This window comes from Caretta caretta, chromosome 6 (genome assembly GCF_965140235.1).
Source record: "Caretta caretta isolate rCarCar2 chromosome 6, rCarCar1.hap1, whole genome shotgun sequence".
NCBI lineage: Eukaryota > Metazoa > Chordata > Testudines > Cheloniidae > Caretta > Caretta caretta.
Window position 1 is genome coordinate 2,150,207 of NC_134211.1, and position 9,296 is coordinate 2,159,502.

Here is a 9,296-nt window from a genome sequence, read left to right on the forward strand (position 1 = left end):
AACATTATTCAAATGTTTCAACCTTTTGATGTGAAATGACTTTTTGTGGTGCAATAGCCTTTCAGTGGAAGTTTTTAAAAGAGCTTGAAGCACCATCCAAATCACAGTGAAATGTTTCATTTGATCCAAAACTCTTTGGTGTCACAAAACTTTCCAAAAAAAAAAAAAATCATTTTTCTTTGACCCGGAAAAACAATTTCCACCCCCCAGACTTGCCCATGAGCTGAACAATCCATTATTTCCCCAGCTGTAAAACTGGAGGAATTATTTCTCTGGCCTGTGTTATGCAGGAGTTTAGACTCGATGGCTCCTTCTGCCTTTAGAATCTGTAGACACGAGCGCTCTGCCCTGAGAGATGCTACAGGGGACGTGAGCATTGTAGGCCAAAAGTGAGCTCCTACTTCCTGCTGTGAGAAAACTCAATTTCGGCTCAGGCCTAGCTGACAGGAGCTACCTACACGTGGCCTACACACAAGCCCTGAACCTGTGGTAGAAGCAGACCTGACTTGTGTGCAGAGCCTAACTCTCCTAACTTCCACTGAAATCAATGGGATTAAGCTCCTGAATACCTTGGAGGATCTGGTCCAGGGGTCAGCAACCTTCAGCACACAGCCCATCAGGGTAACCCACTGGCGGACCGTGAGACATTTTGTTTATGTTGACCGTCCACAGGTCCCAGGGGCTGTGGTTCGCTGTTCCCGGCCAATGCGAGCTGTGGGAAGTGGCAGCCGGGCAAACCGCAGCCACTGGGAGCTGCGCCTGAAGATGGTCAACGTAGACAAAATATCTCGCGGCCCGCCAGTGGATTACCCTGATGGGCCGTGTGCCAAAGATTGCCGACCCCTGATCTGGTCTTTGATGGTGTTGACCTTTTACCCCAACCTGATCTTGGAAGGTTTATAGCTCAACGTCACTATCTTTCATGTGCTTTTCTAATGATCCGCGATGCATCTGTGGTCAACATTATGTCTCATATCCTTGATGAGTGCCCACTGACTTAATTCAATGGCGGGCTACCAGCACTCCACCTGGCCAATGACAATATGGGGCATGTTGCACATACGCTGAGAGATTCATCTGCTCAAACACTTAAGAGAGGGATAAAAAGGCCAGTCATTACAGCTGTAATGAATGTAGGGACAGATAAAATATATATATATATTAATATTGCAATAAGTTTTGCAATGTGTTTGAGGCCTAACTGCTAGCATAAGTGCACAGCCCAGCATTATAAGATTTAGAAATATGTTTCTTGTGATAAACAAGGAAACGGCAAAGGAACAAGACAAGTTTCAAACAGTAGAGTTACATAGGCTTTTTGGTGTTTGTAACAAGGGCAAGAACCATATTGGTGGATCGAAAGCACTGGGAAGAAGTCTTGACACAAATAGCTCATGCTAACAGCCAGAACTTTAATTAGGGTTGTCTGGAATACCACATGCTGACAGGAGCTGAGACCTAATCAAATATGGCCCCACACATGTAGTAATTGGCAATCTCTTGGAATTCGAGGGTGATTGTCTTCCAAAAAATGATAGCCATTTATTGCTGGTGGATTCCTCTAATGAGGCCAATCTGGGATCCACAGATTTTATGACAGATGGGGCAGATGTTTTCCAGTGGAAGGGGACGATCCAGGTTGTTGAATCAAGCTGTGGTGTGTTCTCACCTCCTCTCCCGTCTCTCCACTTCCTGTTGTCTTCACTGGGTCTCGAAACAGTGGGATCCTTGCCACAAGGTCCTTCTCCATTGAACCAGCCGAGGGCTTGTGTCTCCCATAAGTTTATGAGGAGGTTGCATTTCTTGTTGTTGGCTTTGAGGTGATTTTTTTGCCCTCTCCAGACATAGAATCATAGAATCATAGAATATAAGGATTGGAAGGGACCCCAGAAGGTCATCTAGTCCAACCCCCTGCTCGAAGCAGGACCATTCCCAGTTAAATCATCCCAGCCAGGGCTTTGTCAAGCCTGACCTTAAAAACCTCTAAGGAAGGAGATTCTACCACCTCCCTAGGTAACGCATTCCAGTGTTTCACCACCCTCTGAGTGAAAAAGTTTTTCCTAATATCCAATCTAAACCTCCCCCACTGCAACTTGAGACCATTACTCCTTGTTCTGTCATCTGCTACCATTGAGAACAGTCTAGAGCCATCCTCTTTGGAACCCCCTTTCAGGTAGTTGAAAGCAGCTATCAAATCCCCCCTCATTCTTCTCTTCTGCAAGCTAAACAATCCCAGCTCCCTCAGCCTCTCCTCATAACTCATGTGTTCCAGACCCCTAATCATTTTTGTTGCCCTTCGCTGGACTCTCTCCAATTTATCCACATCCTTCTTGTAGTGTGGGGCCCAAAACTGGACACAGTACTCCAGATGAGGCCTCACCAATGTCGAATAGAGGGGAACGATCACGTCCCTCGATCTGCTCGCTATGCCCCTACTTATACATCCCAAAATGCCATTGGCCTTCTTGGCAACAAGGGCACACTGCTGACTCATATCCAGCTTCTCGTCCACTGTCACCCCTAGGTCCTTTTCCACAGAATTGCTGCCTAGCCATTCGGTCCCTAGTCTGTAGCTGTGCATTGGGTTCTTCCGTCCTAAGTGCAGGACCCTGCACTTATCCTTATTGAACCTCATCAGATTTCTTTTGGCCCAATCCTCCAATTTGTCTAGGTCCCTCTGTATCCTATCCCTGCCCTCCAGCATATCTACCACTCCTCCCAGTTTAGTATCATCCGCAAATTTGCTGAGAGTGCAATCCACACCATCCTCCAGATCATTTATGAAGATATTGAACAAAACCGGCCCCAGGACCGACCCTTGGGGCACTCCACTTGATACCAGCTGCCAACTAGACATGGAGCCATTGATCACTACCCGTTGAGCCCGACAATCTAGCCAACTTTCTACCCACCTTATAGTGCATTCATCCAGCCCATACTTCCTTAACTTGCTGACAAGAATACTGTGGGAGACCGTGTCAAAAGCTTTGCTAAAGTCAAGAAACAATACATCCACTGCTTTCCCTTCATCCATAGAACCAGTAATCTCATCATAAAAGGCGATTAGATTAGTCAGGCATGACCTTCCCTTGGTGAATCCATGCTGGCTGTTCCTGATCACTTTCCTCTCATGCAAGTGCTTCAGGATTGATTCTTTGAGGACCTGCTCCATGATTTTTCCAGGGACTGAGGTGAGGCTGACTGGCCTGTAGTTCCCAGGATCCTCCTTCTTCCCTTTTTTAAAGATTGGCACTACATTAGCCTTTTTCCAGTCATCCGGGACTTCCCCCGTTCGCCACGAGTTTTCAAAGATAATGGCCAATGGCTCTGCAATCACAGCCGCCAATTCCTTCAGCACTCTCGGATGCAACTCGTCCGGCCCCATGGACTTGTGCATGTCCAGCTTTTCTAAATAGTCCCTAACTACCTCTATCTCCACAGAGGGCTGGCCATCTCTTCCCCATTTTGCGATGCCCAGCGCAGCAGTCTGGGAGCTGACCTTGTTAGTGAAAACAGAGGCAAAAAAAGCATTGAGTACATTAGCTTTTTCCACATCCTCTGTCACTAGGTTGCCTCCCTCATTCAGTAAGGGGCCCACACTTTCCTTGGCTTTCTTCTTGTTGCCAACATACCTGAAGAAACCCTTCTTGTTACTCTTGACATCTCTGGCTAGCTGCAGCTCTAGGTGCGATTTGGCCCTCCTGATATCATTCCTACATGCCCGAGCAATATTTTTATACTCTTCCCTGGTCATATGTCCAACCTTCCACTTCTTGTAAGCCTCTTTTTTATGTTTAAGATCCGCTAGGATTTCACCATTAAGCCAAGCTGGTCACCTGCCATATTTACTATTCTTTCGACTCATCGGGATGGTTTGTCCCTGTAACCTCAACAGGGATTCCTTGAAATACAGCCAGCTCTCCTGGACTCCTTTCCAAGTATCGATGTAAGGAAAAGGGGTCTAAAAGAGGTCTTTGCCCAGCCCCTAGTTGGGTACAGCCAGTTGAGAGGATGGCATAAACTGACGTCATATCCCGCTCATGGTACTGACCACTGACTGCTTTCTTCTCTCTTTGTTCTCACCCATCCTCCCAAGCATTGGAAAATGCTCCCTTATGTGGATCTCTTTCTTGTATGTGCTGTCAGTTGGTTTGCATGTGTGTTTTTCCGTGTGCTGTCCCAGCTCTGTGCAGAGAGCTGACCCAGCACGCCTCGATAGCACTACCTAGAAAGGCCACCAACTCGGTTGGGTGGTGAAGGTGCTTGGCCAGGTTTATTGCCAGCAAAGCATGGCCTTAGCTCCCTGGATCAATGTCTGCAGGAACACTCACACATCTATGGTCGTTACAACGGATGCAGCAGGTTAAGGCGAGGTATCCCGACATTTATAGACTGAGACAAATAACTAGAACACACAACTTACGTACCACCTTACCTGTGGCATGACTTTTGTTTGTTACCTCCCCTTGCTCCTGATATCTTGAACAAACCTGTCAAACCATCTTGTCTTGTACTAGATTGGGGTGTAAATATGCTAGCCTTGAACCAAATATGTACATAAACATCTAATACTTACTACACGAGCAACAACTTTGCCAAGTTCACGTATTGGACAGTGAACTTGTGAGCATCTGCTTTAATACGTGGCCTGACTTTGGTTCCCAGCCTCTGGTTCCGGCCTCAGGTCTTGCCCCAGGCCCAGTGCTCCAGGCCCTCTCTCTGCTACCGTATGGGTGCAATTCACTGTTGTAATTTGGATTTGAAATGAAGGCTTCCTGCCTTTATATCTGTAACCTCCAGTCCCACTCGTTATAGAATTTCACAAAGCCACCTGAGGAAAGAACCTGTTATTAGTGACTCATGCAATTTGCACCCTAAATCAATCTACAGGCTGCAATGCCTTGTGTCTTGCGTGACCCGAGGTGCCTAGGGTAACCCACACTGCAAATGCCAAGGTCATGGCAGGCTGCCGAAAGGAGAGCAGATTCTCCCCAAACTGGTGGTTAACATTGAAGTTAGACTCACCAACCAGTCGCCAACTGTGCTCCTGATTCCCCCACACTGGTTATCAAGAACCTAGAAAAAAGAAATCACACAGCCCCCTTTATTGCGTTCCTGTCTCTGGCTCCCAATCAGCACCTCGGTCCAGTACAGTGAGAAGTTACTTAAAATTCTATTCGCTTTACAAAATGTTCTTCTGACCGCAAAGGGCCAGCTACATTACCAGATCAGTACTAGTTTGGCTCTTACCCAAAATACCACCCCGCCCGCCAATTGTTTAGTGTCTAAAACTTAAGGTTTTATTATAAACAAAAAGAAAAGACCAAGAAGAGAGCTATTCAATAGTCAAAGCAATCAGATGCATATATCAGGTTCTTAGCAGGCTAGAAAGTCCCTCTGGAACACATCCACAGCTTGGATGGGTCTGTCAGTCCTTGGTTCAAAGCTTCAGTCTTCAGAGAGGTTACTCCAGAGGGGAGAAGCAGGACTGAAGACAAAACAGAGACAATGCCGCTGCCTTTTATATCTTTTGCCATGTGGCCGGTTCACCCTCCGTCCCAAACACACAGCACACGGGCCTGGAAAAGCACTTGGAGACTCCTGTCCCTACACGTCCCGCTGACTCATCGGCGTAGGCCCTGACGTCTCTCTCCGTGGCTTCGTTGTGCAGCTGATTGCACTGGATGGGCCATCGCACAGGCCAGGCAGTGTGGCTGCCAGTGGGTCTGCGGGTGTCACCCAGCCACGCAGCACAGGTTTGACACTGCACGGATACGCACATCCTTATCATTCATCATGCAGATGTGATACATACGTATCAACATGATTAGCATATTTAGCCAATTATAACTACAGCTACGTTTTAGTCACGGGTATTTTTAATAAAAGTCAAGGACAGGTCATAAGCTGTGAATTTTGGTTTACTGCCTGTCACCTGTCCGCGACTTTTACTGTATAACCCTGACTAACACTTGGGGGGGCAGCCTGGGGGGGGGGGGCAGTGGATACTCAGGGGGGGGCATGACCCAGGGGGATGCTGGGGGTACTCGGGTGGGGGGGTATGGCCCGGGGGGGCTTCATGGGGGCTTCGGGGGCATAGCAGGGATGGGGCAGGTTCCCTGCCAGACTCCTGAGAAGCAGCGACCTCTGGCTCCAAGCTCCCTGTGCTGCCTTCTCTATGCCCCAGCCCCTGTTCTCCAGCTCCCATTGGCTGGGAACCGCAGCCAATGGGAGCTGCCGGGGCGGTGTCTGCAGGCACAAAGGTGTGGAGGGAAGTTCCTGTCGCCCTTCTGGGAAGCCCCCCCCCCCCACGTAAGTACCACCCCACCCCCTAATCCCCAGCCCTGAACCCCCCCCTACCCAAACTCCTGCCGCTGGGAGGTGGGGCGGGGGGAGCCCGAGACTGCCCCAGCAGCAGCCGGTGCGACTGGCCATGGGGCTGCCGGAGCTGCATGGGCGTCTCCCAGCCCAGGTGCACCAGCCACGGCAGAAGTCACGGAAAGTGACAGAACCCGTGACAAACACGGAGCCTTAGTTATAACTGTTCCACAGATACTTTACATGGCATATGTTGTAAGATGCATTGCAATTTTGTAACACTGGTATCCATAACATCATAAATGGTCACCCATATTCCCTACAGGATAGCATCCTGTATTCCCAGCTATCCCCAGCCCTTGCCTTGAGGTTTCCTTCTGGGAAGTTGCCTGCCCTCACCTGAGCCCTGGCAATTATTCATGTAGGCAACCAAATGCCGACGAGCAAGAAGATACCTGGGCCACCCTCCAGGACTCAGCGCTGACCCAGGGTGTGACGGCTCTCTCAAAGTCCACATGCACCTCGCTTCGTAGCACAGAGCCAGCTGATCCTGTCATCAGTCAGCGCACTGACGCCTTATGCCGTGAATGTGACTGGAGTGCATGCAGGCGAATGCTGGAATTCAAATCTATGGGATGATTCCACCTTCTCCTCATCCTCCTCCTTCTCTCCCTGTTGCCGATCCATGGATTTTAAGTTACATCCTGTAGTTGGACCTCCTGTAACACAGAAACCGTTAAATTTCACCCTGAGACCCGCTTTGTGGAGCCCTGTCACATGTGTTGCCCTGAAGCCTCTTCCAGAAAGGCAGCTGGTCTTGATGCCGTGGAAAGCTGGAGAATACACCGCTTCCTGTGGGAGGGCATTTACTTTTCCACCACCCATACTGACCCATCCCTAGAGAACGAAGCAGAGCAGGGCAAGCTTAACTGTGTATTATTGGTATTTGGGGGCATTAGATGGATGGATGGATGGATGGATGGATAGAGAGGTGTGTATGGAGGTGGATGGTAGATGGTCAGGGATACAGGGGTAGATAGCTGGACAGATGGTTGGTGTGACAGGTACCCCCCAGAGTGCCACCTGGAGCTGAAGTATCACTGAGCCCTGGGACCCACCAGGGCTCCTAGTGGGGGAGCTAGGAGTCAGAACTCCTGGGAGGGGAGTGGGGTCTAGTGGGTTAGAGCAGGGGGGCTGGGAGCCAGGACTCCTGGGTTCTATTCTGGCTTTGGAAGGGAGTCAGGTGACGAGTCAGGACTTATGCTGGAAGCTTGCCCCAAAAGAAGGTCCCCTGGATGGGGAGTTTATCCCTCTAATTGGGTGCCTCGCCCTGATGATTAAAGTCTTTCCAGGAAGCTATCAGGCAAACAAGGCCAGCCAGGCAGAGTTCCAGCACCCTGGCTCCCCTCTGATCCCCCAGGGAGGCTTTCCCCAACAGATCCCCCTCCCCGAGCCACCCACCTAGCATCCCCTGGCTCTTTTGCTACCCCACTGCCATGAACGGGGTTTTGGCTTAGGGGATGGTGGGGTTCATTGAAATCCCTGGCAGGAAATGGCAAGGTTTGCAGCATCTCTGAAAGGTGGGGTCAGGGAGAATTAGATGGGTTTGTCTCCTCTGGGTCTCATGCAATCCAGCTAGGAAGTGGTGATAGAGCCCAAGAGTCCTGGTTCCCAGTCCTCCCAGCTCTGACCCACTAGACCCCACTCCCCTCCCAGAGCTGGGGAATTGTTTTAAAAATATGTCTTCTGTTTGCTGGATAGCTGCTTAGATGTCTTAGTGACGTACATTGAGATAGTGCTCAGGAGTGACTGGAAGAGCTCTTTTGACCAAGTGATACTTGTGTGTTTAGTTAAATACCTGTCAATAAAAACAACTGGTCATTTTAAACAGTCTGGAAAAAGATCAGTTCCCCTCTAACTTAACTGGGTTTCACATCCTTTGTTACTGCCAGATCGCAACCCTGGCAGGTTTCCTGTCTTTCACAGAGACTTCCAAATAACCTGCAGGAGTAATCCTGGAGTATTGTTACTGCAGAGTACCAGAGTATTATACTGCCCAGCAAAATATTATGCTATTCTACAGTAATAATCATAACAATTAATAATACTGTTAAAGCATTAATACTGCAAGAAAGTACTCTGGTATTTTTCAGTAATAATACAATTAGCTGTAGTACTGCATGAAAGTGCTCTGATTATTGTCCAGAAGTAATATCATTAGACTATTAGTACGGCACAAAGGTACTCTGGTGTTTCCCAATAATAATACGGGTAGACTATTAGCGGTACACACAGGCCTTCTGCTATTCTGCAGTAAAATACCCTGGAGAATTATAACTTTTGTAGCCCTGTTAAGAATATTAAAGTAAGAGTGAGTTTCCTGATGTATTGCTGTAAAGTAGCAGAGCACCGTTGTACAGTACTAACGCGTTATCTGGAGTATTACGGTAGTATAACAGTACTTCCAATAATGCAACTGGAATATTACTGAAAAATACCAGCAGATTATCTATAAACCCTATTAAGAGAAATCCAGCACCAGAGGACTTACTGGTGTTCGGTTAGAAAATACCCGAGTCTTTTGTCTCTATGGCAAGTACCACAGCATTTGTGAGTCTCCTTTTATGAGTACGACACTAAGAGTGAATTTGCTGGAAGTATTGGCTGCATATATTTGTACAGTATCAATAATTTTATTGGAGCATTATGGTAGAATACTAAGGTATATTTTATAGCCCTACTAAGAGGCCTAAGGTGTTTAGCTGAGCATTGTCATGGACTACCAGACTGATAGTAGGTATGATATTAGTATGCGGTCTAGTAATGTAACTAGAATATTTCTTATTGAATACCGAAGTATTTTGTGCCCTATTAAGTGCCCCTCATAGTGAACTTACTGCAGTATTAAGGTGGAATACCAGAGTATTATTGTTCAGTACTATAATAACGTAATTGGAGTACTTCTCTACACTACCAGA